Here is a 23,611-nt window from a genome sequence, read left to right as displayed (position 1 = left end):
TGTCTCTGGCCTCTCTACTAACGTACCATCAGTAGATTCTTCCCTCTCCCTCCTTAGAGAGACACACAAGAAGGTAGAGGAAGGCCTTAAGTCAGCCCAAGCCCGGTATTGCATTCAAGCCAACAAACATCGTAGACCTGTACCAGGGTGGGATGTGGGTACCCAAGTCATGCTCTCCACTAGATATTTACCTCGTTGGGTACATCCCTCCAAGTTATCTCCCAAGTTTCTAGGGCCATATGAGATCATACAGAAAATCAATCCTGTGGCTTTTCGCTTAAAGCTACCCAACAACCTAAAGAGGGTCCACCCTGTTTTCCATGCTTCCCAACTCAAGTCATTTCATGCTGACACATGGGAACGACAGGTTAGACAGGCCCCGATTCCTCGGGATTCCAATCGAGCTGAATATGAGGTCGCCCAACTCTGTGACTCCAGGTATCACAAGGGCAGGCTGGAATATTTGGTTAAGTGGAAGGGCTACCCTTCCTCAGAGAACTCTTGGGAACCCATCACACACATTAATGCACCTGTCCTACTTCGCAAGTACCATTTCTTTCATCCAGGGAAACCAGGGGGAGGAGCTTATAGGAGGGGGCATACTGTCATACCGCCGAGCTCCTGGCGTCTATGGAGCCGCTGGCGACGCGGAACTTAGCTCTGTTAGCTTCCCCTGATTCTTATTGGTTGGGCGCTCCGCGGCCCGGTGTTTTAACCGGCCACTTCCGGTTTACGGATGCGTCGCAACGCTTCCGGTTTCGTCCGTTGGCTGATTTGCTTGCTGCCTGTGACTTCCTTCCGAGTCTCTCGCTTGTCTGCTGTTCGGGTCCTCGTACCCTGTCCGGTCCCTTCTGTTCTTCGTTCCTCCTTCCGCTAGTCCTATCATCCTTTCACTCTCTCCCTTGGTTTTACTTCCTTTCACCCGTCTGCCTTGCCCTCCTTCCAACTTGCTCACCCTCCCTCCTTCCCATCTTCATTTACCGTTCTTTTCTCCTCTTGTCTGTTCTGCTCCTTCTGCTCTTCCTCGCCTACTTTCAGGATTGCTTGCTGTGACCTCCCGTGTACCAGACTCCGGCCTGTTTCCCCTGGACTGCCATTTCTTGCTGTATTAGTCACTTCCACTCCTTGCCTGTGTACCAGATCCTCGGACCGCTTACTGGACTCCCTGAGTTCTGGGGTATTCACTTCTCGTGTTGCCTCCAGACACTTCCCACCAGCTCTTACCTTTCAAGTATTCCTGGTTCCACGTCTACAAGACACCCAACTATAATACAGGGGTTTTTTGTGCCTAAAGGCTTTTTCCCCTCTTGGTCGATCCCGGGGTGGGGCCCCCGGGTCTCCCCTCTTGGGGGGAGCGCGGTGGCTTCCTTCCGGGGTCATCCTTATCTTCATTAAAAAAAAGGTGTCAGCCCGAAGAAAAGAAAAGAAGGGTTCTTGGAAGGAAGAAGAAGGTGAGGAGTCGGGGGAGGGGGAGATTTCAGAAACTACACTTTCGGACGAAGATATCACCGAACCCGGTGACAGAAGCCTGGAAAGACTTCTGGTTTTGCTATCTCAGCTGCTTCCTCCAGCTCGGTGGAGAAGTCCCTGGTCAGAGTATTGATTTGGACTGGCGGCTTCAGGTGGGGAAGGCAGTCCTCACAGACCTGGAAAATCAACTCATCCCTCCTGAAGTCACAAGTCACATATTCCTTACCATAAGGGCAGGAAGTGTACACCAGGAAGTTCCCCCCATGCCGGGTAAAGATCCTGTCTGGTGTTGTGTTGTCATCACTGTCTCTGTCCAAACAGTTCTTGGGGATTGGTCCTAACAGTTCATTGCCTAAATCAATGGAAAAATGTCAGTCATCAACCGCCATTCCAATAATGGTGCCTGCGGCTAGAGTGATACTCTTTAAGTCGCTGTTATCCACCTCTATTGGAATGGTGTCATGGTGTCATGGTGTCATGTTCTATGTTGACTAGTGGCGTTTGGTTTACGCCCAACCCTTACTGTTGGAGAGAAGCATTTAGATGAAGATAGGCATCAGGGTTTTTCAATTTCTGTCCTCTTTTAACTTTCACTTCCAGGGAGAATCGTTGGGTCCTTTCTGGGATGGTGACTTCCTCTCCAATCTGAATTTCAACTGCATAAGGCAGCAGTTGAGCTGACCTAAATGCCTTCTCTGGATCATCAAAGCCCATGGGATTATCTGCTAATCGGGACCAAGCTTTGAAGTTTATTAGGTCCAAACTAAAGGCAAAGCGATTGAGAGCGTCACTGCCTAGGTAAAAGGTGGCAGTGACGTCTCGCACGACTCAACAATTATGGACTATGCTCTTGTTGCCTATGGAGATTTTGAGCATACACTGCTTGGCAGGAGATGTTTGGAATTGGGTGTTTCCAGATCCATTTCCCATTTGTCTATCAGTCTAAATGTGGGTATGGCTGGATCTTTTGGGAGTTGACGGAACATGGCTTCGCTGATGAAGCTCTTACTGTTGTTCACACACACTCGGGCGAGAACAGAGTCCTTCCCTTCATTTAACTGAACAGGGATGAACAACTGCATTTCAATTTGCTGAACATCAGCCAGGCTCTGAGCTGATTTCACATCTTTCTGGACTATAGGAGTGGGAATGTCTGATTGTGGATTGGTAAAGAATTTCAGAGTGTTTCCTTCCAGTGTGGAAGACCACCTTAGACTGGGAGGAAGGTTGATTTTCAGAAATAGAGAGGACCCCCCATCACCAGTTTGTTGTCCTACTGCTACTACTGTCAATGGAATTTGGTTGTTCTGGAAGTGAAATTCTACTTGATCAGATTTTTGTTCAACCATGTGGCAGGTGCCGTTTAAACTAACATGGTTGACAGTCTGTTTTAATTTTATGGGTCGGCTAGTCTGGGTCCAGAGGACCTTGTTTACGCAATCTATTAGGGGTGACAACCTTCGCAGGAGGTCATTCCCTAGTAAACAAGGGGTGCCCTCTGGAGTCACAACCATGACCGGGTGCTTCACCTTGTGTAGCCCAATTTTAATCTCCAAATCTGCAGTCGCCTCGACAGGAATTTCCTTCCCGTCAAAGTTCTGAAGTTGTCCAGGAAGAGAAGTGAGAGGAATTTGGTATTTCTCCCCCCTTCATGAATTCAGTTAATCGAAGGCCTTTTTGGACAGAAGGGTAGCTTGGGATCCAGTGGCCACCAGTGCCAAAATTGGGGGCACAGATAATGCACATTTTTGGACAACTGGTGTATTCGTTTTTTGGTTTTGGACATTGAGAGAGAAGAGATTTGGGCAGAATTCTGTGGGGAGTCTAGGGGATCTGTAAAGAAAAGGTGGCAACTAGACATGGGAGAAGTTTTGAGTTCCCCTGGTTCCGGTTCTGGGCCGCACCCCCCTTTTTGGAGGCAGTCACCAGGATGGGTTTGAACCAGGGGATTTTCATGTTGTTGGTTCTGGGGTTTGATGATGGACGGCGCCAGCTCAGTCCCCACATCTCCCCAGTCTGGATTTGAATCCTTTGGGACCCATTTCTCTTTGGGAGGAGTTCCCCCATCTCTGAAGGAGAAGATCCTTTTCCCAGAATCCCCTGAGGATCCCTCTCCTTCAAATTGGAAGATATGTACCTCCTCCCCAAAATGGCTCTGTTTGGGTCCTTTGTTTCTCCTACCCCCCCCACTGTCCCTTGGGTGGCAGACTTTCAGGGGCAGGAGATTTTGGTTCCGGTTCCTGTGTTCCCAGGGGCTTTTTACCAGTGGGGAAGGAAGCTTCCTCCAAATCTTTACACCCCCCTTCCCCTTGTGCCTCCTCCCTGGGAACCGGTGGGTTGTCGGGTTGCTGCCCCTGTCGTTCTGGAGCACCAGGTCCAGAGTTTGATGTATTCCGTGCCGGCATGCCCATCTGAGGGTTCTGTTGAGCCCTCAGCATGCGACTCAGATCCTGTGCCATGTTTTGGACCTGGCGCTCTAGCTGTGAAACCCGCTCAGGCTGATACGGGGTTCTCATTTCTCCCCTGGGCTGATCCCAGGAAGGGTAGCTATCCTTCTCTGATAATACCCTGGGTTGGGAGGATTTGGGTACCCCTCCACCCTTGGCCTCCCCTCTCCCGGATTAGGTTGCCTGGGCTCAGGAAAGTGGGGAAAGAAGGATGGATTGTTCTGGGGTTAGAAGTTTTGTGGGTACCTGGGGAAAAAGTTCTGCCCAGGATTTGGGGAATTTCTGCCCTCCTGGGGAAGTGAGGAGGGAAGTTCCCTGTGTTAGGTGCTGCTTGGTTGGATCCCCCCGCTTGGGCTGGAGAAGTCCACACATAACCCAGGATGGGTCGGTTCCCCTTGTAGCGGGGTCTAATATAGTCAGGGGAGTGAGGGATCCCATTTGTGGGACTACCTCCTTGGCTCCCTGTCTGTGACTGGCCCGAGGGCCTTCTGGGCTTGGGATTATTCTGCTGTGCAGGTGGGTTTTTAGGCCACCCCATCTCCAAGTCCGAAATGGGGGCAGCCTTTACCTCTGCCACCTTAGCAGCAGCAGGGGTGTTGGTTGGTTTGGGGCTTTTTTGAGCATTCTTGTTCTCTATGGGCTTTTGCAGCTCATAGATTCGGGTGGCCTGTTCAATGACCCAGTCTAGTGATCTTTTCTCATGAAAATCTCTCACTAGCTGGGTCATGATGTATTTTGGTAGAGCATGGAAAAAAGTATTAACGAATTCTTTGCTGTCCGTGCGCACCCTTCTGGTCGTCTGCGCAAAGGCACACTTTAACTCCTGCACAAATTTGTGTGGGGCCTGATCCTCCCCACATTGTAAGTTGTAGGCTGCCTTGTGAGCCTCTTGGGGCTTTCTGTGAACAGAAAAATGCTTCAAGATGGCCGTCCTATAGGTGGACCATCTAGAGTGATTTTGCTCTTCCAGCCCCGCAAAAAACTGGAGTACTCTGGTGAGAAGGTCTATTTCACATACTGAATGCAGCTACTGCTGTCTTTCAAATGGAAAGTTTCCATCATCTGCTCAAAGAGCTCTAAGTGCTCCCAAACAGAATACTTAGCGTTCTTATGATAAGGCGTGATAACGCTCCTTATTGCCTTAATTTGTTTTAAGGGATCCTTAAGCAAGGCCCTTTTTGCCTTATTGGCCTTCTTGGTTCGGGTCACCCTGGTCCAATCCTCCTCTGACTCAGAGGCACTGCTCCCAGAGGTGCCCGTCTGGTCTTCTAGGTTTTCCCGGATTCTGTGAGCCTGGGAATGGCTGGCAGAATGTGGGGACCTAGTCTCCTGTGTCCTGGGGCACTCAGAGGAGTCTTCTGATTCCTCCTTGCTCTCAGGATTTGATGGGTACCCCCCTCCACTGTCCTAGCTGGACAGAGGTTTTCAATATGCCCTTAGTGGGCCTACTCTCCTGGAGTTCCCCACTAAACTTCACAGTACTTGGGTACCCATACCCAGATGTCCGCCCATCCATTCCTGGGAGGTACTGGTCTATGAGCCCCATACTTCTGACTGGATAGTAATCTGCCATCCCCTTGGCCCTGGGCTCATGTGCGCCAGTGGACATGGGGTTGGCAGAGTCCAGGGACTGGGAGAGATGAAGGCCTCTGGTACTAGGGTTCCTGAGGTTATGCTCAGGCGTTTCTCTTTCCCAGAGAACCTCACCTCTATCAGCCCCAGCTCCCTGTTGCCATGCAAGAGCCTGAGCTTTCTGTTCCTCAATCAAGGCCTTACTAGTCTCTATCAGTCTCTCTTGCATGGCTACATGCCTGTGGAGCCTATCATTGTTCTGACAGAGAGCCCCATTTTCTCTCTGTGCTTCCTGGTTTGTCTTTGAGTACTGGGCCTGTCTTTGCTGCAGGAGGGTTACCTCCTGTGTCCTGTCCATACTGGCCTGCTCCTTCCTTGCCAGAGCATCTTCCACCCTCCAGGTGTGCTCTAACAACCTATTATGCTCTTTTTGGAGGTCATCCAGTCCCTGGAGGGCCAGGTGATTTTCTTCCAGTTTCCCTTTTAAGTGACAGACTTCCTGGCCTAAGGGGCCCCTTTCCTGAGCAAGAGCCTGTCTCTGTGCTGCCGGGTTGTCCCTCTGTCTTTGAAGGGCCCCAGGTTTCTGGCGCTCTTCCTCAAATTCTGCCTGGGTATCCAGGTCTTTCAGAATGAACTTGTTGCTCTCTGCCTTCTCTCTATCTAGGTGGCTTTGCAAGGTGACTATCTGGTCTGTGCATGCCCTGTTGAAATCCAGTTGCTGCTCCAGCTTTTTCTGGTACACTTTCTTGGTACTTCTTCTGCAAGGCCAGAATTCTGGTATCCTGTTCTGCCTTTTCCTGTTGCAGGATAGCCATATCCTCTTTTATTTTAACTATGCACTGCCTGCTTTCATTTTCTGACTCCTGGCTCCTCTGCAGCCTCTGCTCAGAAGAGTCCAGATCAGATTGGGCCTTTTCTAATGCATCAGTTGCCTACTTGCCAGATCTAGGCCTTCAGCATATTTATCCTGCATGGCTCCCATAGATAAATATAGATATGCCGCTATCTTGGCAATCTTATTTTGCTCATCCTTGGCCTTAGGGTCCATATATAGTTCACTCAGGGCCACATGTAAGGGACCCTGGTCTTTCCAGATATCTAACCCTGTTGCAGTGATCTGTTGTGTGATTGCCTGCAACCACCCATTCTGGTCCTGTTCAGTCCATTCACCTCTCACATATAACTTATGTAAAATGTGTTCTCTAGCCATCTTGATGTCTACCAATGTCGCCATTCTGGAAATATTAATTTCCTTCCTGACTGACAGAAGTTTATTTTATCTTTGCAAAACAGACTGTTTCCTTAGAGCGTTCCCTTTTGAGGGGTGCTTTTACAGTGTAACACAGCGTGGTAGCCCAACAGGATTTATGTATCCTATTAGTTAGCACACTGTATTAAGCTGCACAAGTGGTATGTCTAATCCAGAAATCCCGGGCATGAGCCCCCAATCTGTAAGTGGTTTCAACCCAGCACTCCAACTAAGTCAATGCCTAGTATGGGATGCCCAATGGAAGCCTTTATTTATATATTTTAATGTCAAAAGTTCTTTTATTTCTGGATGATGTACCCTTATATAACGCCCCTCTCTTTGAATCCCCCTCACACTGAACCAAGAAGAAGGTTTGTTTTGCAAATTAAAAGATTTCTTTGAAGAATTGAACAATACATATCACACTTTTATATAAATTAATAATATCTGAATATCACACTTATGAATATTTATGCAATGATCAACAATGGGTAATATTACAATATCAACAATATCTTTAATCAATTAGGAGTAGGAATAGGAAGAATAACGTAGCAGAGAATACTTTGTATGGTTCAAGGAAATGCAATGATAGGAAAGAATGCAACACAGAAATAAAACTTGATATGAACTCAATCAAAGACAATGTAATCACTCTTTCCCCCTGTTACTACTCGCTCCCCCAATGTGCAATATGAAGAGATGGAATGAGGGCACACAGGTTTCAGGAATAACAATCAACAATGGCAGTTTCAATCCCGATTCCCCCCAGCAAGTTTAGCGCGAACAGTAATGATTTAAACAGGTCAATTGCTTTTAAATGTGGTTGAATTGAATGGGAAAAATGCTAAAAATGATTTTAATTTGCTACATGGGATTCAGAACTAGTGAGAGTTGCTTTGGATTGGTTCAGGGAAACACTAACAAGGATTGTTGAATGATTGGCAGATTGAAAACGAAATTCAGAAGTTAAAAGCAAGAAATAACTGTTTTACATGTGGTGAAATTGAGCCAAATGCGAAATCGCGGCAAACTTTTCATCACATGAAAAACGCGATTACAGCAAAACTATAAGGAGTTGGAATTTCGCTCCTAGCACGTATGGTTCAAAAGTTAGAGGTTTTAGTCAAGGTCGATTTTTCTCAAAAGAGTCAAGATTTCAAAATGAAAGATGCGCTGTTGAAGATTTGGAACAAAGATTTCTTAACACTAGAGAGTCTATGGAGCCGCAAACTACACGGACAGCACAGCCACCGGTCCAGCGGCGCTTCCGGATGGTTTCTATCTGCCTGAGACGATTGCCTTTCTCCAGAAAATATATATTAGCGCCAAGATGATTATCACTACAATTATCACAGGATTATGTGGATGAGAGAAGAATTCAAGATAGACAAAAGAGATTCAATAATGCAGTTATGGATGTGTTGGAAGGGTTTGGATCGGATTACTTAAGCTAAGAGATGACTATGGACAGTTCTATGCTAAATACTCACTACTATGGCTTTGGAATGGAATGGGCCCGTCAAAGATCTGGTCAAAGGTTTGGCTTGGACTTCACTCGCCACCGGACAGGATTCAGGGCACCTGGACTCTGCTCTCAGCAAGGCACTCTGGTCTGCACAGCCTCTTGGACTGGATCTGACGGGTTCTGGGTTACAGCTCAGCTGGGCTGATTTGGATCTTGGGTTCTAGCAAGGGTTCTTGGCCAGAAGCAGCAAAACAGCTCAGCCAGGCTGTTGATTGGTTTAGGCCCCATGGAAGTTTAGGGGTTAAATCAGGTTGCAAGATTTTAAAGGCCAACTGAGAAGGGTTCAGCTTTTGGGGTTGGGCCTCTGCTTCAGGGTTCTGGATTCTGGTTCTGGAGTCTGGTTCTTCCTGCAGAGCGTTTCGCTGGTAGATCAGTGATGAGTGAATGTGTGTATGTGTCTTGCCTGTCCTCAGGAGTACCTATTTATCCATTTTCCAAAGGGGTGGGGAGGCTGATTATACTATGCCCAACCCTCTAAAAATCTGACAGGTCAGAGAATTCCCTCTCGCCTGATTGGAGAAGGAACAGAGTGTCATGATGTGTCATAGTGATGCTGCCATTTACAGTCTAGGGAAGAACGTTCCCTTTGTTCCTAACCAGAAAATCTATTTTCCATAAAAAAACATATTTGCAATAGCCCCAACTTGTTAATATTACATATACACATCACAGATTAATTAAGGCGCGTCTCTGTTCAAGTCCCATCTTCACAAGAGTTTTGGTTCCCAAATGATAATTTTTCACGCTTTTGGTTGGTTTCTCAATGTTAAATCTATACAAATGTTTCCCCATACATGCACATACCCTCTGGACATATTCCTGTAAATGTTCATGTTCCTAACATAATCACAATTGCTAGAATATGAACTTTTTCGTGGTTCAGTCTCTGAATGTCGCAAAATTTCCAGAGTAGTTTCTACTTGTGAGCAATATTTTCATTTGAATAATCTCTAAATTCCATATTTTTGTGAGTTTGGTACAATATTTTATAAGTCTTTTCCCAAAACAATATTTTCTGTTCTCTCTGAATACACACAAAGGTTTGTCTCCGCCTCCAAGGTCTTGGCTGGGCTAGAGAGTCACATGGGCTTGTCTTCCTGGGCATTTGGTGTCAGTCACACCAGAATTAGCATTTTTTTCAGTTCAAGGAACCCATTGTCTCTTTCCCAGAGCCTCCCCTTCTCATTAGCAACCCCATGAGATATTCTCTCCTTTTGATGGGAATGAACAGGGTGGTGTGTTCTCAGTGGTGGGAAACCTCTTTGAAGTTTTAGCTTAATCAGGTTACTTTATGGTCAATTGTGACATTGTTCCTTGTGAACAATTACAGTTACAAATGTAAAATAAGCAAACATATCTTCAATTCCAGTCTTTTTCAACATGAAAATCAATGTGTGGCACCCTATATTGCATTTGATGGAAGTCCCTTCTTTTCCCACACTTAGCTTTTGAGACACAAGTGTAACCTGACAGATTTAGAGATCGCCAGCGTCTGACAGAGGCGAGTAACGGTATTGCACCCATTTTTGACATATTTCTTTCCAGCAAGCATCTTTAAAAGTGGATTTTGTTCTGATAAAATATACTTCTGCTGACATTATATTTATGTGGATTCTTGAAGTAGAATGATGTTCAACACCCAACAAGGAGGTTGGATCTTTTGGGTGGTTTGTGAGCCATGATTTTTGCAAATTTGACAACCAAGAAAAACGGATTTCCACACAGCTCTGTGTTTCTTTTGCAGTCATTTTGCTCTGTGGGCAGCCAAATGATGGGTTTTGGCAGTGGTCTCATGTGTTACCACTGACATAGGCAAAAGTGGATGGCGCCCTATTTTTCAGATTTTTCGTGCGCATTTCTGGGTGATTTTTAGCGAGCGGAATGCTTTCCAGCGGCCATTCTGATGTTCCTGATGCAAGCAGCGCACAGGAATGTTGCAGGGCCTGGACGAGTGGTGTAAAAACATCCCACAATTGATACATCAATAATCAAGACGACTAAGGTAGTTTGGCAAAAATGAGTCCGTTTTAATATCAAGTATCTAAAACAGGGAGTACAACGAACATCAGCATTTGCTCGATCCTCTTACTCAACCTATCTTTAGTAAAAACAGAGGTTATTTCATGCAAAATCGTCATCAGTGACGTACTGACCTGCGTCATTACCAACGTCATCCTACGTGGCAAACTACAAAACCTATTGGAGGGAGTGATAGGCTCTAAGTGAATCTCTAAGTATAAGATCCATATCAGTATAGAAGAGTGAAGGAAAGTGATAGGGTACTTAAAATCAGGTGGGGAAACTAAGCCATCCCCTCAAAATGGCCACTATGAACGTCACTAAATATACAATGTTCCATTGGCTATACAAACTATAGGACCCTTAATTACGCAGTCCTCAATAAATGGTTGGCTTCCAACCCCCGTCAGTACTTTTCCTCCCACATCTAGCAGCATGCAGACTAAACATCCAGGTGCTGCTGAGCTCGTCTTAACAACAGCTTCCCACCAATTAATGTATCAATCCATCATCACCTCAATGGTCCAGTGTCAATAAGTGCTTTGAAGTTTGGCCTTGAGTTTGTACTTTGCTCTGAGAATTTTTAAGGATTGCGGGCACAGCCTGCCTCGTGTGTAGGTGAAACCCCCTCGATTGTCCAGCTTCCTTCTTCCACGTGACTGGACACCATGAAATCGAGCCTTTTCGTGTATTTAATATTATTTTCTAATAGTCCTCTGATGTCTTTTGTTTTGCTCAAGCTTTTTGAACAGGAGTCTCTGTTCATTCACACAATTTGTATCCAATGTCAGCCAATTCCAGTTTGATAAGACTGTGGCTTCTTGACTCATCCAACTCCTACTGAGATTCATTTGTAATTCAATTTGCTTTTTTAACTGCGACACACTGAAATGAGGCCTTCTTGCTAATGTACAGTACTGCTTATAATGTGTAGTGGAAACATCCATCCTTTATTTGTCCATATGCATCTATATATATTGGCGCTTACCGCAATCTATTTACTATAAAGCTTGAGGCTAGCTTTTAAGATTACTTTGCTGCTTGCGTTTCTGTTGCATCTGTACACATTTAAACTAGCTTAATATCTTCATCTGTTTCTGTGGCATAAGTTTCTTCACCTTGATCCCAAGATGTCACTTATCCTTGGTACTTTCTTGATGCCTTATAGAATATCTGCATTCTCTGGTCTCTGCATCTTCTTCTGTAGACGTCAGCTCTATTCTGTTGTGACATCACCATTCGTATTTGCCATTCATCTGCTCTGCTTCTTCAGGAATCTCATTCAAATGGCCATCATATTGTCTTGTATGCAGGTACGGTTTTCTCAATGGGCACCTTGCCTCCCAGATCTTCTTAGGTATGGGTATTCTTATTGGCATTGCACATAGTCCACGCTCTGCTCTTTTTTGGTTCAACTGTTCCGCATACGTCACATACTTCGGTTCCCACTCTATAGGTAATAGAGGAGGTAAGTTGATGTAGGGGTACTTGGGTCCTCCTCAAGAACCTTTTTTCTGGTTAATGGCAAACCGACTCTACTCAAGTTTGATCAATTTGATTTTGATTTTGATTTGCGCATTTCCTACGCGCACCGAATAGACTCAACTGCATTTGGGCGCTGATGTTAACTATGCAAGGGAAGTAGAGTGTGTAGTTATTGCATCTGGCTTTCGGCTCCCTTCAATTATTTGAATAAAAATGTTTTTAGCCTGTTTCTAAACACCTCCATAGATTGACATCTCTCCTGGTACCTGAGTCCACAATCTGGGGGCAAATACCCCAAATCTCCTGTCGCCTTTAGAGAACCTTTTAGCTCGAGGTACGCACATCAACCTTTTGCCTCTAGACCATAAATCTCTCGTTGGGTGATAGCAGTACCCTCTGGCAGTAAGATATTCCGGTACTGTTTCATTGACGCATCTGTACATCAGGCAGGTTATTTTGAATTTAATTTGATCGTCCACTTTCCACCAGTACAAACATGGTCCCTTCTTCCTAGATGACCCACCAGCCTGACCCACCGCATTCTGGGCCTTCTGCAGTCTGCTGATCTGACCCTCTGGAATCCCTGCCAGCAACCCACCACATTATCTGGTCAGAGACAACCGTACATGGCTCCACTCGAGGAAATCCTGAACTGAGTACACCCTAGTCTCCTTTCCTCTTTTTAATCATACTCTGTCATGCAACATGCATGCAGTGCCTGGATGAAGGGACATTGACACTCCATCCACACAGAGAGTAAGTAGACAATGTCATGTTAACCTTGCGCCATGCAGGGCTGCATGGCTCCCCCAAAGCACTGGACCCAGGAAATGTGATGTTAGACTTTCAGTCTCAGAGTGCACAGAAAAACAAATGACCAAACGAAAGAGGGCCCCGCACCCATGGGAATAACCAGAAGCAAGCCTCTTACCCTCGTGCCCCAGGGTGCTCACCCCTTCCTAGTGGCACTCTGTCCTTGGTCCCCTACAAGCGCTGGGGTGGTCAAGGCTTCCGTCTGGGGTGAATTCTGTGTGGACCTTGCATTTCTTTCCTCTTTGCATGTAACTAGGAGTCCCCAGGTATGCCTGCCACTTCCCTGCTGCCCTTTACCTTTGCACTCACAGACTCTGAATGCGAGAAGCCTGTAAACATCTCCCACCCCTCTACCCAGTCCCCTTTTCACTTGTGGTGCCATGAAGTGACTGTGTGTCACAGAAGGCGCCTTAAAACTGTATACGAGATAAATTGGTTATATGTGATTTTACCGACCACAATTTTCACAGCAGTACATTTTTAATTTGGGGAGGGGGTCCCCCAACAATGCCCCTGTTTGTTTACCTGTACAACGCCACCCCAACCCCATCCCAAACCCATTTTTGCCCCTTTACCCCACTACCCTTTATTTATTTAATTCATGTTTGCAGTGTTTTTCGGTGTTATGGTCCACTCTGAAATTGACCACTCTGTAATGTTAAGGTAGATTGACTAGATACCGATTTCATGGAAAGAACACAGCGGGGGGGGGGGGGCCTGGATGAGCAGGCCGCGGGAGCGCAGATAAGCCGCGCGTATCCTACAGACTAGATTTGCTGACACAGTCTGTCATTTCATAACTTTCCATTTCAGACGCTCTCCAGCTGTTTCCTGCCACTCACACTGCAATCTCTTATTTTCTCTCGCTGAGCGCATTGTCCCTCCCGGGGGAGGTGGGCTGAATTTCCTTTTGTCGGCCCCTTGCTGCCTGATGAAGCCGGGGATTCCGACTCGAGTTGCTTTGAATGGGTGCCCTGCTGGCACCAGGCCTGCCAGCCATCGCGTCATTGCCGCCTCCTTCTGGGGGAGTCCAGGGCAGATGGGGCTTGGGAGCGGGTTGCCTTTGCCTCGGGTTGTTGTTGTGATGCTGAAGCATCTGGTTTGGATCCGCTGTTGTGTTGTGGTTGTGGAATGCGCTTGGCTTGCATCAGTTTATTTTGTTATGGTGGTTATGGAGGGTCTCAGGCTTGGATCTTTTTTGGGGGGTGGGGGGGTTTGGTGAATGGCAGCTGAGCTGTCGAGATCTCTCGTGCCCTTGGCACAGCGCTGACGTGCTTGGGCTGTCGGGGACAACCCTTTACACTGCATGATCGAGGCTTCTGTAGAACCGCTCCTCTGTTTATGTGAACCCCTGTGATGAATGGCCCGTACACTACCCCTAGAACAGCAGGAACCCCACGCATAGGTTAAAGGGGCATCAGCGCCCCTCAAGGGCACCCCCTTGGCCTCTTTAAGGCAGCCGTGGCCAAGGGCGGGCTTTCCTCTTCAGGATGAGGCGGCCGAGCACAGAAGCACGAAACACCGATGGTGCGGTAAGCACCAAAATAAAACACACGTCTAATCAGGCGTCTATTAAAATAGGACTTGAATTAACCTGAAAGGACAGGCACTGACACCCCGTCCCCGGCTGCGGTGAGCCAGGGGAGGAGCAGGGAAGCGGCTAGGCAGTCCAGGGGGCAGCAGGCTAGTGCAGTGGGTGTGGGAGGCGGTTTTAGGAACTCGGGGTGAGGCGGCCCAGCGCAGCCAAAGGCTTGCTTGGATCTCAGACTTACGCCGATGGGTGCAGCCCGGGTTGCAAGCATCCTGATTGGTTGCTCAGCCCTCACTTTGCCCCAATCACAGCACCACCACAGAGTTATTATTTCTATTAAGTCCATAGTACTATTTAGGAGAACTGCAAACATGTACCCATTTCAATATTCAGGTGAAAGTTAGAGTAACGTTTCATTAACTCATTGTATGCCGTATCACTATGGTCTCATTGTGTAACATATACGTGCACACACCCCAACACGCGACCATGCACGCATGCGCACACACACCAGCATACCCACAGACCCATACGCAGACATGCAACCTTGCACGCATGCATGTTACGCGCGCACACACACACACACACATACACACTGTGAAGGATGATAACACATTCCAACATCTAGGGTTCCATCCATTAGGAGATGTTTTGTTTCAGTTCCAGCTTCCAGCCAAATTGCTCACAGTGTTTCCCACACAGATGTGTCTAGTTGGGCACAAGGGGGACCCCGGGGGGAACGCAAAGCGTTTCCCCCCGGGGAGTTTTTGGCGATGCACATGGCCAGCGAGTGGCCGTGGGGCAGAGCGCCTCCTGGGGGGGTATTTAAGGGCTCAGGGAAGGTTCGGGAGGCAGGCGACGGTTAGGACTTGATGATTGTCCTGTCGCCTGCTCCCGAGCCTTCCCTGTAGCGGGGCCTGACGAGGTGTGTGAGGTAGGGATAGCAGGAGGGGGGCCAGGAGAAGGGCCGAGGGAGAGTGTCTGAGGCGGCGCATAAAAAAAAAAAAAAAGGGGAATACATATAAAGAGGGCGGGGGGCGCGGGCCCCGAATAGTCGGGGGTACCGTACATAAGGTACCCCCCCACCCCCCTTACCGGAGCCGCCGTCCGCGGGTTGGTTTTAGCAGGGCGGGTGGTTCGGGGCCATTGGAGGAAGCAGTTGTGTTTTCGCGTGAGGGAGCTGGGCGGGCATCCCTCGACGGCCGCAGTGTGGGACCGCGGGGTTCGGCATTGATGTTGCTGGCCCCCGCGGCGCTTTAGTGGGGACGCAGTGTGTCGGGTTGAGGGGAGCCGTGGGTTAGTTGGGCCCGCGGGTGCTGGGCTCTATTTCCTTGCGTGCGGTGTCAGCGTGCAGCAGGGAGGGGGCAGAGCGGCCCTCTTAAAGGGACCGCTCCCCCTGTTACGCGCCCATTAGGATAGGAAGGCACTGCGGTGCGGCGTTTTGGGCCACTAGGGGGCGGGCGGTGGAGCGGGGTTGATGGAGTTGGGGGCATTATAAAAAAAAAAAAAAAAAAAAAAAAGTAAAGTTAATAAAAAGAAAGGGAAAGTAGGAATAGGGGGTTTTAAAGAAAGGAAGGGGTTTTTGAGCAGGGGGGTGGAGGGTGGGGGGGGGCCCTGTGGGGGTTTCTTCGAGTGAAGCAGATCGTTAAGAGAGTGGGAAAAAGGGGGGCTATCCAAGGGCAGGGGGTGGTTGGAAGTGGGGGGGGGGTTTAAAAAAAAAAAAAAAAAAAGCTAGTTTCAAAGCTAGCATTTGTTCAGTTGGATAGGTCCACGGGTAGTTTTGGCTCGGGGGCTTAGGTTTGTTGGGTTCAGTTTCAGGGGGCACATATATATTGTCGTGCACAACCAGATTAGTAGTGCACGATGGTGGGCCAGGGAGCCGGCAAAAAGGGCCGGGTTGATGCTGAGGCTCTGAGGGAGGCTTTGGAAATAATTAGTAGGGCATCTGGGGCCCAGTGGGAGGGGGCAGCGGGGGAGGTCACAAGCGGAGAAGCCACGGGGGAGGGGGAGATAAGTGGTGGTAGGCCGCAGCGTAGAGCAGCGGCAGATGGGGCTCTCGCGGCAATGGTGGCCTGCACCCCATCGGCGGGGAGAGGGGATGTTTGGGAAACTAGGGGCGGGAAGTTGAGAAAGGGGATAGGCAGGAGGGCGGCAGGGGGAGAAATGATTTCGGGTCATGAGGTGGCTCGGAGGAATGAGAAGGGGGCCAGTGAAGGGGTGCAGAGGGGGGTGACAGGGCAAAGTGGAAGAGGGGGTAAATACCTGCAGAAGAGTGCAGGTGGGAAAAGGAGGGAGAGGTCCCCTTCAATTGAGGAGGGTAGAGTGGGGCGCGGAACGGCCCCCCCGGTTAGGAGGAGTGAGGGCGGAGGGTGCTGCGCAGCCCCCGCCGGTCAGGTGGAGATTGAGGGTTCCAGTTCGGCCCCTCCTCGGTCAACGCAAGGGGAGCCTAGAGGGCGCAGCACAGCCCCTAGCAATGAGGATTCCAGGGTGGAGGTCGGAACGCCTCGCCCGAGAGAAGAGGAACAGGCAGGGGTTCCCACAACCCCGCCGAGAAGACGTCAAAGGAGGGGCAGGGCGGACGCGCCGGGCTCGCAAGAAGATCATCAACTCATCTCGGGCAGGAGCTCGCATCCACAATGGTATTTAAGGGGTGATGAGGTTGGTTGGGAGGAATATGTGGGGCAATGGGGATTAGAAGATTACAGGGCGGAAAGGGAAAAGGGGGAGGAGTGCAGAAGTTCAAGGTGGGATAGGGAAAGGGAAGTGCAGGGTGGCCGGGGTGAAAGGGGTCAAGGGAACTATGGGCTGGGTGAGTGTGCTGACATGTTTTGTCCCCGCAGTTGGAGCCATCTAAGAAGGGAGAGGAGGAGCAACGGTGTGGACGCCAGGCCGCAAGTGGCAGGTGTGGAAAGAGGTGAGCGGGAAAGGGAATGGTCAGCTGCATGGCAGAGAGGGGTTACAAGTAGGTGGACAGGGGAGGAACGGGCTGGTTTTCAAGGTGTAAGGAAGGAAGTTGGTGTGCAGGCCATTGGAGCCGAAGGGGTTGAAAAGAGCATTTGCTCAGTGGAGGTCCAAACGGACAAGGTGATGGAGCCATTGGTGCTCGAAGTGCAAGCCGGGAAAGATAAGGAGCGTGAAGTGAAAAGAAAGGAGAAAAAATGGCCTTACATGGGGATAACAAAGCCATTGGGGGCGCACTTGATGGCAGCGACCAGGGATAAGATTCAGGCAGGGGAATTTGTGGATGTCTTTAAATTGCTCCATAGGGAAGTGAGAGCAAAGGAGGGGTCTAAGGAGGAAGAGTGGGAACTGGCTTCCCGCCCAAGGGTCCCGGTGACTATTGAGAATTGGATGGCGGCGTTTATCATTTATGCCAGTGTGTACTGCGAAAAATTCCCGGAGCGTTGCGTGGCCCGGCTTAAATATATGGACGTAATTAGGAAGGCTTTCACGAGTTTCGGGGGTTTTGCCTGGGTACGCTATGATGAGGAATTCAGAGCAAGAATGGCGGAGGACAGTCAGGTGGTCTGGGGGGAGATAGACATGGATCTTTGGCTGCAATGGATGGCTCCAACGAGGCCTGCCCCGACATTACACACGGCAAGTGGGCTGCCCGTGCCTTACCGGCCCTTTCTTGGTCGCCCCGCCCATGAGGGGGCCGGGGGAGGAGGCGGAGGACAGCCCTCGACAGCATGTTGGGAGGTCAATAAAGAAGGATGCACGAGGTGGTTGTGCAAATTTCAACACGAGTGCAGCAGGTGTGCGGGTCGGCATCCGGTTACAGATTGTTTTCAGGCAGGGGACAGTGGGTCAGGGCGAGGAGCGGGGCAAGGAATTGGGGGGGAAGGACCGCATGCCAGGTAAATTGGGGTGTGCTGGTAGGTCGGGCTCAGTTTATCGTAAAGGTGGTGGGGGGCACAAGGTTTGATGAAAGGTTTGTTGGGAACAAATTAAAGGGGACAGGAGAAAGGTGAGGAGGAAGATGCGTAGGTAGGGGAGGGCCCAGGGGGGAGGTATCGGTGGAAATTGTTAAGGGAGAGGTAGCTGTCGTTGGGAGGGCAGGGACGACGGTGGTGAAGCCCTCACGCTTGCCGCACGACAAGGTGAGTAGGCTTCAGGCTGCATGGAAGGAGGTGCGGGAGCGCCTCTGGTGCAGCAGGGGGGAGTGAGGAGATGGGTCTGCATGGACGGGGGTGCACTAGGGCCCCTGGTGCAGCTAAATTAAAAAAAAAAAAAAAAAAAAAAGAAAGTGGAACAGAGAAGCGAGGTGCCGGAAGAGGAATTTATGTGTAATGGTCTGCATGGACGGGGGCGCAGGTTTGGCCCCTGGTGCAGCGGTGTAGAGGAGTAAAGGAAAAAGGGGGCCTGCATGGACGGGGGTGCACTAGGCCCCCTGGTGCAGGTGGGAAACAGGTGGTAATGGACGCAAGTAGCTTGAAGATGGTGATATGGAAGGAACTGCATGGACGGGGGTGCAGGTTTGGCCCCTGGTGCAGTGGTGGAGAGGGGTAAGGAAGAAAAGGGGCCTGCATGGACGGGGGTGCATTAGGGCCCCTGGTGCAGGCGGGAAAAAGGTGGTAAGGGATGCGAGGAGCTTAAAGAGTATATGGAAGGGACTGCATGGACAGGGGTGCAGGTTTGGCCCCTGGTGCAATGGCGAGAGGAGTAATAATCTAAAGGGCCTGCATGGACGGGGGGTGCACGTGGGCCCCCGGTGCAGGGGGGACAATGCAGGAATGTAAAGGAATAATACTGGGCACAACAAGTGGAACAAATTGTTTATTGCTTGTAGGGGAGCTGTTTGCGACCTGTTTTACGTGGTTATTGTTGGGGGCTTTCAGGGCTTCTGAGTTGGTCGGCGGAAAAGGGGGGGTAGGGTGACTGCAATGGGAAGATGTTCAAATTACAGAAGAAGGTTAGACATCAAGATTAAAAGGTCTAAGACGGTTAAGAAGGGAAGGGGCTCTTGGGTTTGGCTGGGTCGTGGGAGCAAGGTCTTATGCCCAGTTCCAGGTGCTAGGGGTATTGCGGAAGGAGTTGGTGGCAGTGGGAGAAAAGGAAGAGGATTTTGGGACTCATTACTTTAGGATGGGCGCAGCATCTGAGGGTACCGGGCTGGGTTTTTTCAGAAGACAAGGTGAAAAGAGTGGGACGTTGAAGGTCTGGGAAATACAAGGAGTATGGCAGGGAGTTTGATAATGGGGATGTTGAAAAGGTGGTTAGGACTTTGTGGGCCAACTGTCGTTGAAATATTTTTGACTTGTCAGTGATTTTGTATTTTCTTTTTCAGATGCTGCGCGAAAGGAAGGGGAGTTGGCGCAAGTTTTGAATTGTTGGCCATTCAATTGTTAAGTGGGATGGGAAGGAAGTGGAGAAAGGGGTTTGGGAAGGTAACAGGGGTGCAGTTACAAGGAAGTGGTGGTGAGACGGCACGGGTTGGGGGGCCAGCGGTGGGATCAGCTGCTTCCTATATTGGCAGGGACGAGGGAACGCTTGGGGTTTCCAGAGGTGGTGATTATGCATGCAGGGGAGAATGACCTGGTGAGAGATTAGGGGTTGGCTCTGCTAAGGAAAATGAAGAGGGACTTAGGGGGGGTGCGGGAAATGTGGCCTCAAGCAGTGGTGGTATGGACTAAGTTGTTGCCGCGATGAGGGCTGAGGGGAGTGAAAAGGGGGGAGCAATGGAACGGGCCAGGAAGGGGATAAACAGAGAAAGGGTACAATTTTGGGCCTCGGTGGCAGTGCAGGTCATGGACCATAAGGAAATAACATTTGAGGGTCTCCGCATCTTTAGAGAGGTTGGGGTACACTTGTCCGTGTATGGGAATAATCACTACCTGGCGGACTTTGGTGCTTGGCTGGGAGAATGGGTAAAAAGTTTGAGGTAGAAAAGTTGGGGGGGGGGGTTGGGGCAGAAAGAACTCCTCGGGGGAGGGTTTTTCTGGTGCCGGGGGCATGGCCCCTTTTGATGTGGGGGGAGGGAAGCACAATGGGGGAATGACACGGGAAAGGATGGGGTGGCGCTGTTTGCACAAGCAGGTCACCCCGGGGGAACAGGTATTGAGCCTGGAGGGGCATGGCCCCTGGGAGAAAGCGGGACGCCTGGAAAAGGGGCAAGGAGACGGTAGGATCCAAGGGATCATTAGGGAGGAATTGGGTTATTTAATTATTTAATTGTTGGGGAAAAATGAAAATGTTTAATTTATTTAAGTGGTGGTTAAAATATTCCTTTAGTTTGTTAGGCCATGGAGCCAGTTAAGCGTTTGATTGTAAGCTTTGGCCTGTCACATTAAAGCGACCTTTTCCACTTTTAAACGAGTCTGGGTTTCTGTGCATTAAGCCAAAAGGGGGGCCCCGGGGGGAACGCAAAGCGTTTCCCCCCAGGGAGTTTTTGGCGATGCACATGGCCAGCGAGTGGCCGTGGGGCAGAGCGCCTCCTGGGGGGGTATTTAAGGGCTCAGGGAAGGTTCGGGAGGCAGGCGACGGTTAGGACTTGATGATTGTCCCGCCCTCCCACCCCCTTCATTTTCGTTAGGGTAGTGTCTGGTTATGTAATATGGGGGGGTCCATTGTTCATGGGATTATGCAGGGGTTTTTTTAGATGACATGGCGGGTTCATGAGTTTGGGGTCTGTTAGGAAGGTAGGGTTGGTAGTTTTGTGTGACAGGTCAGGGCATTGTGAAAGTGTGTGTAATATATGTTGCTGATGTGGCAGGTCAGGCTGGCTGCAGGTCATAGGAAGGGGGAGTTGGGTGTAGAGGGGAGTTTGAAGGGTGTTGAAGTGGGTCGGGGCGCCGGGGGCATGGCCCCTTTTGATGTGGGGGGAGGGAAGCACAATGGGGGAATGACACGGGAAAGGATGGGGTGGCGCTGTTTGCACAAGCAGGTCACCCCGGGGGAACAGGTATTGAGCCTGGAGGGGCATGGCCCCTGGGAGAAAGCGGGACGCCTGGAAAAGGGGCAAGGAGACGGTAGGATCCAAGGGATCATTAGGGAGGAATTGGGTTATTTAATTATTTAATTGTTGGGGAAAAATGAAAATGTTTAATTTATTTAAGTGGTGGTTAAAATATTCCTTTAGTTTGTTAGGCCATGGAGCCAGTTAAGCGTTTGATTGTAAGATTTGGCCTGTCACATTAAAGCGACCTTTTCCACTTTTAAACGAGTCTGGGTTTCTGTGCATTAAGCCAAAATGGAAAGTGTTCCGCATTATTGCCACAGTGGACTCTGCTTTGACTGACCAGGGATCCGCAGTACTGTCTCGCTCCTGCTTGCAGTCTAGAAGTCTAGAAGAGCCAGTGGACAGAGTTAACTGGGGTCTTTCCAGTTCCGGAGCATTATATCAGGCCTACGATGTAAACATGCACGTCTATGCAACATGAATACAATATCACCCAGTTTGTTTTAGGTGTGGATCACAGGCCCCGATAATGCCGAGCAGACACACAAGCCTTCACTCTGTTTTCACTGTACAGAATTATAAGGACTGGGTTTCCGCTTACTTTCCACATGTCAAACCCTCCAGAATGTACAGAAAAACACACGTGCGTTGAACAAAGCTTGAAACTCCACTCGATCTATACAACTGGCCCATGCTCTGTGGGTAATGTCCCATTCCCGGGGTCAGAACCGTTTGGCTGTCCAGAGGTTTTGCACTACAGCTCCCATCAGGCTGTGTCGAGGGAGCATGGGAGTCGTAGTTGAAAGCATCTGGAGAAGCACAGGTGGCAGACCCCTGTGCAGGAGCTGCTTTTTGCTCGTCCTTGCTTGATGTTTATTTCAATTCCTGCTGGTCCCATTCTTTGCTTTTCAACCACTTATATCCTTTTTCCTAAATGAGAAATGCTAGTAGCGGCACTGTTTATACTATGGCCTTCCGAGTCTTGTCCTCAAGTGCCAGCTCCACGCCATGCTTTCAGGAGAGCCCCCCAAAAAACATGCGAATACAGCACATGTAAACGCGAGAATCTAAAGGAGTCCTTGACGTGGGAGCGGCACACGCGGAATATTCTTGGCCCTCCCTAAGTTATACTTTGGCAAGCTTGCAGATCAAGGCTATCTTAGGAGTACCTTATGCTTCCCAAAGGATGTATAAGCTCCCGTGAAGTTTTAGGGATGTCATGCTTACCATAAGAGTGCAGTCATGTGTGTGCTCGTCTTCTGACGTCACCAGCCAGTTTCACCGTCTGCAGACAAAAGGTCAACTCTGACACAATAGAAGTGAAATGGGATCGATCTCATGGATTCAAGATCCCTTCTAAGCACAAGTGCCTTGAACACGCCGCTTGAGCATTAGAGAAAAGTTCCCCAAGGCAGATCAGGCTGGCCCCTCCCTCCTACTCCCCAAGAGGAACCTGGAGACCCCACTCTCCAAAGGTCATCTCACCAATCGCTGATCGCTCCACTCAACCACCAATTCTCCCCTGTGCCCCCTACACTTCCCAGCTTCTCTGCTAAAACTGAACTCTACCTCTGACCCCCTGGGCACCCTCTTATATATAGCGCTCTGTGTCTTCCCCGCTAGGTCTGCACTCTAGCCGCATACATACACACACACACAAGGTATAGCTTTTATCAAACTTTGTGCAGCTGTATATACAGTTAACGTATATATAAATCAAGATGGCGACCACTGCTGGTTACCTACTTTTATTTCTATAAATAATTGTTTTATTTAAGAAGAGATTGTTATTAACGGGTTCGATCCCCAGGTCAGCGCTTAGAAACCACTGGGTATTAAGCGCATTATAAATAACCTATCATATCATATCAATGAAGAAGTCATTATATCTAACACTGACAGCAGCTGAAACACGTGTCATGAAGAAAAGAACACCATATTATAACTTAAAGGTCAATAAAAGGCAAATAATTAAAATAAGATAATAGATATGACTGGTGAGGAAAGATACACTAAACTACGAACAATTGCATACTGTGAGGAGGCAGGAATGAGACACAGACACAAGTTAGGCATGGTTTTTGCTAAAGACTTTCATTTATAATGAAAGGGGTTGGGAAAAATGCCTTGCTATCCCTAATCGAAGAGGAATTTCCCTACCTCAACCAAAAGCTAATGGGTCTGCCAATCTCAAGATGTACAAATAAAAGTAAGTCCTGTGTCTGTAATCGTATTCTGGCCCTCACACTCTAAAACAACTCTAAGGTGAAAAGGGTAAAGTTCCTGGTCTTCTTCGAGTGTTCAAAAATGGTCAAAGTTCAACATAAGAGTTCAAAATCCAACAAAAAGGTTTTTCCTCATGGACAAAAGTTCACAGTTCTAGGGAGAACCTCCTTCCCTAGGTTCTTTGTATTTAACTTCCAATTCCAAAATATTCACCCAGTTTCCTAGAAGACTTCCTCTCTCCTTTTAGTGTGTTCACGTAGCTTGAGAACCTGCTCCCATCCCAAAGGTTTCTCTTTACTTCTAGTTTCAAAGGCACCTTTCTCCCCAGGGACCGTTCCTTCTCTTTATACACTTTTGTTCACAATGTCAC

This window comes from Ambystoma mexicanum, chromosome 12, assembly GCF_040938575.1.
Source record: "Ambystoma mexicanum isolate Mex_15411 chromosome 12, UKY_AmexF1_1, whole genome shotgun sequence".
Taxonomy (NCBI): domain Eukaryota; kingdom Metazoa; phylum Chordata; class Amphibia; order Caudata; family Ambystomatidae; genus Ambystoma; species Ambystoma mexicanum.
The sequence above is the reverse complement of the archived record's forward strand: the minus strand, read 5'-3'. Positions refer to the sequence as shown.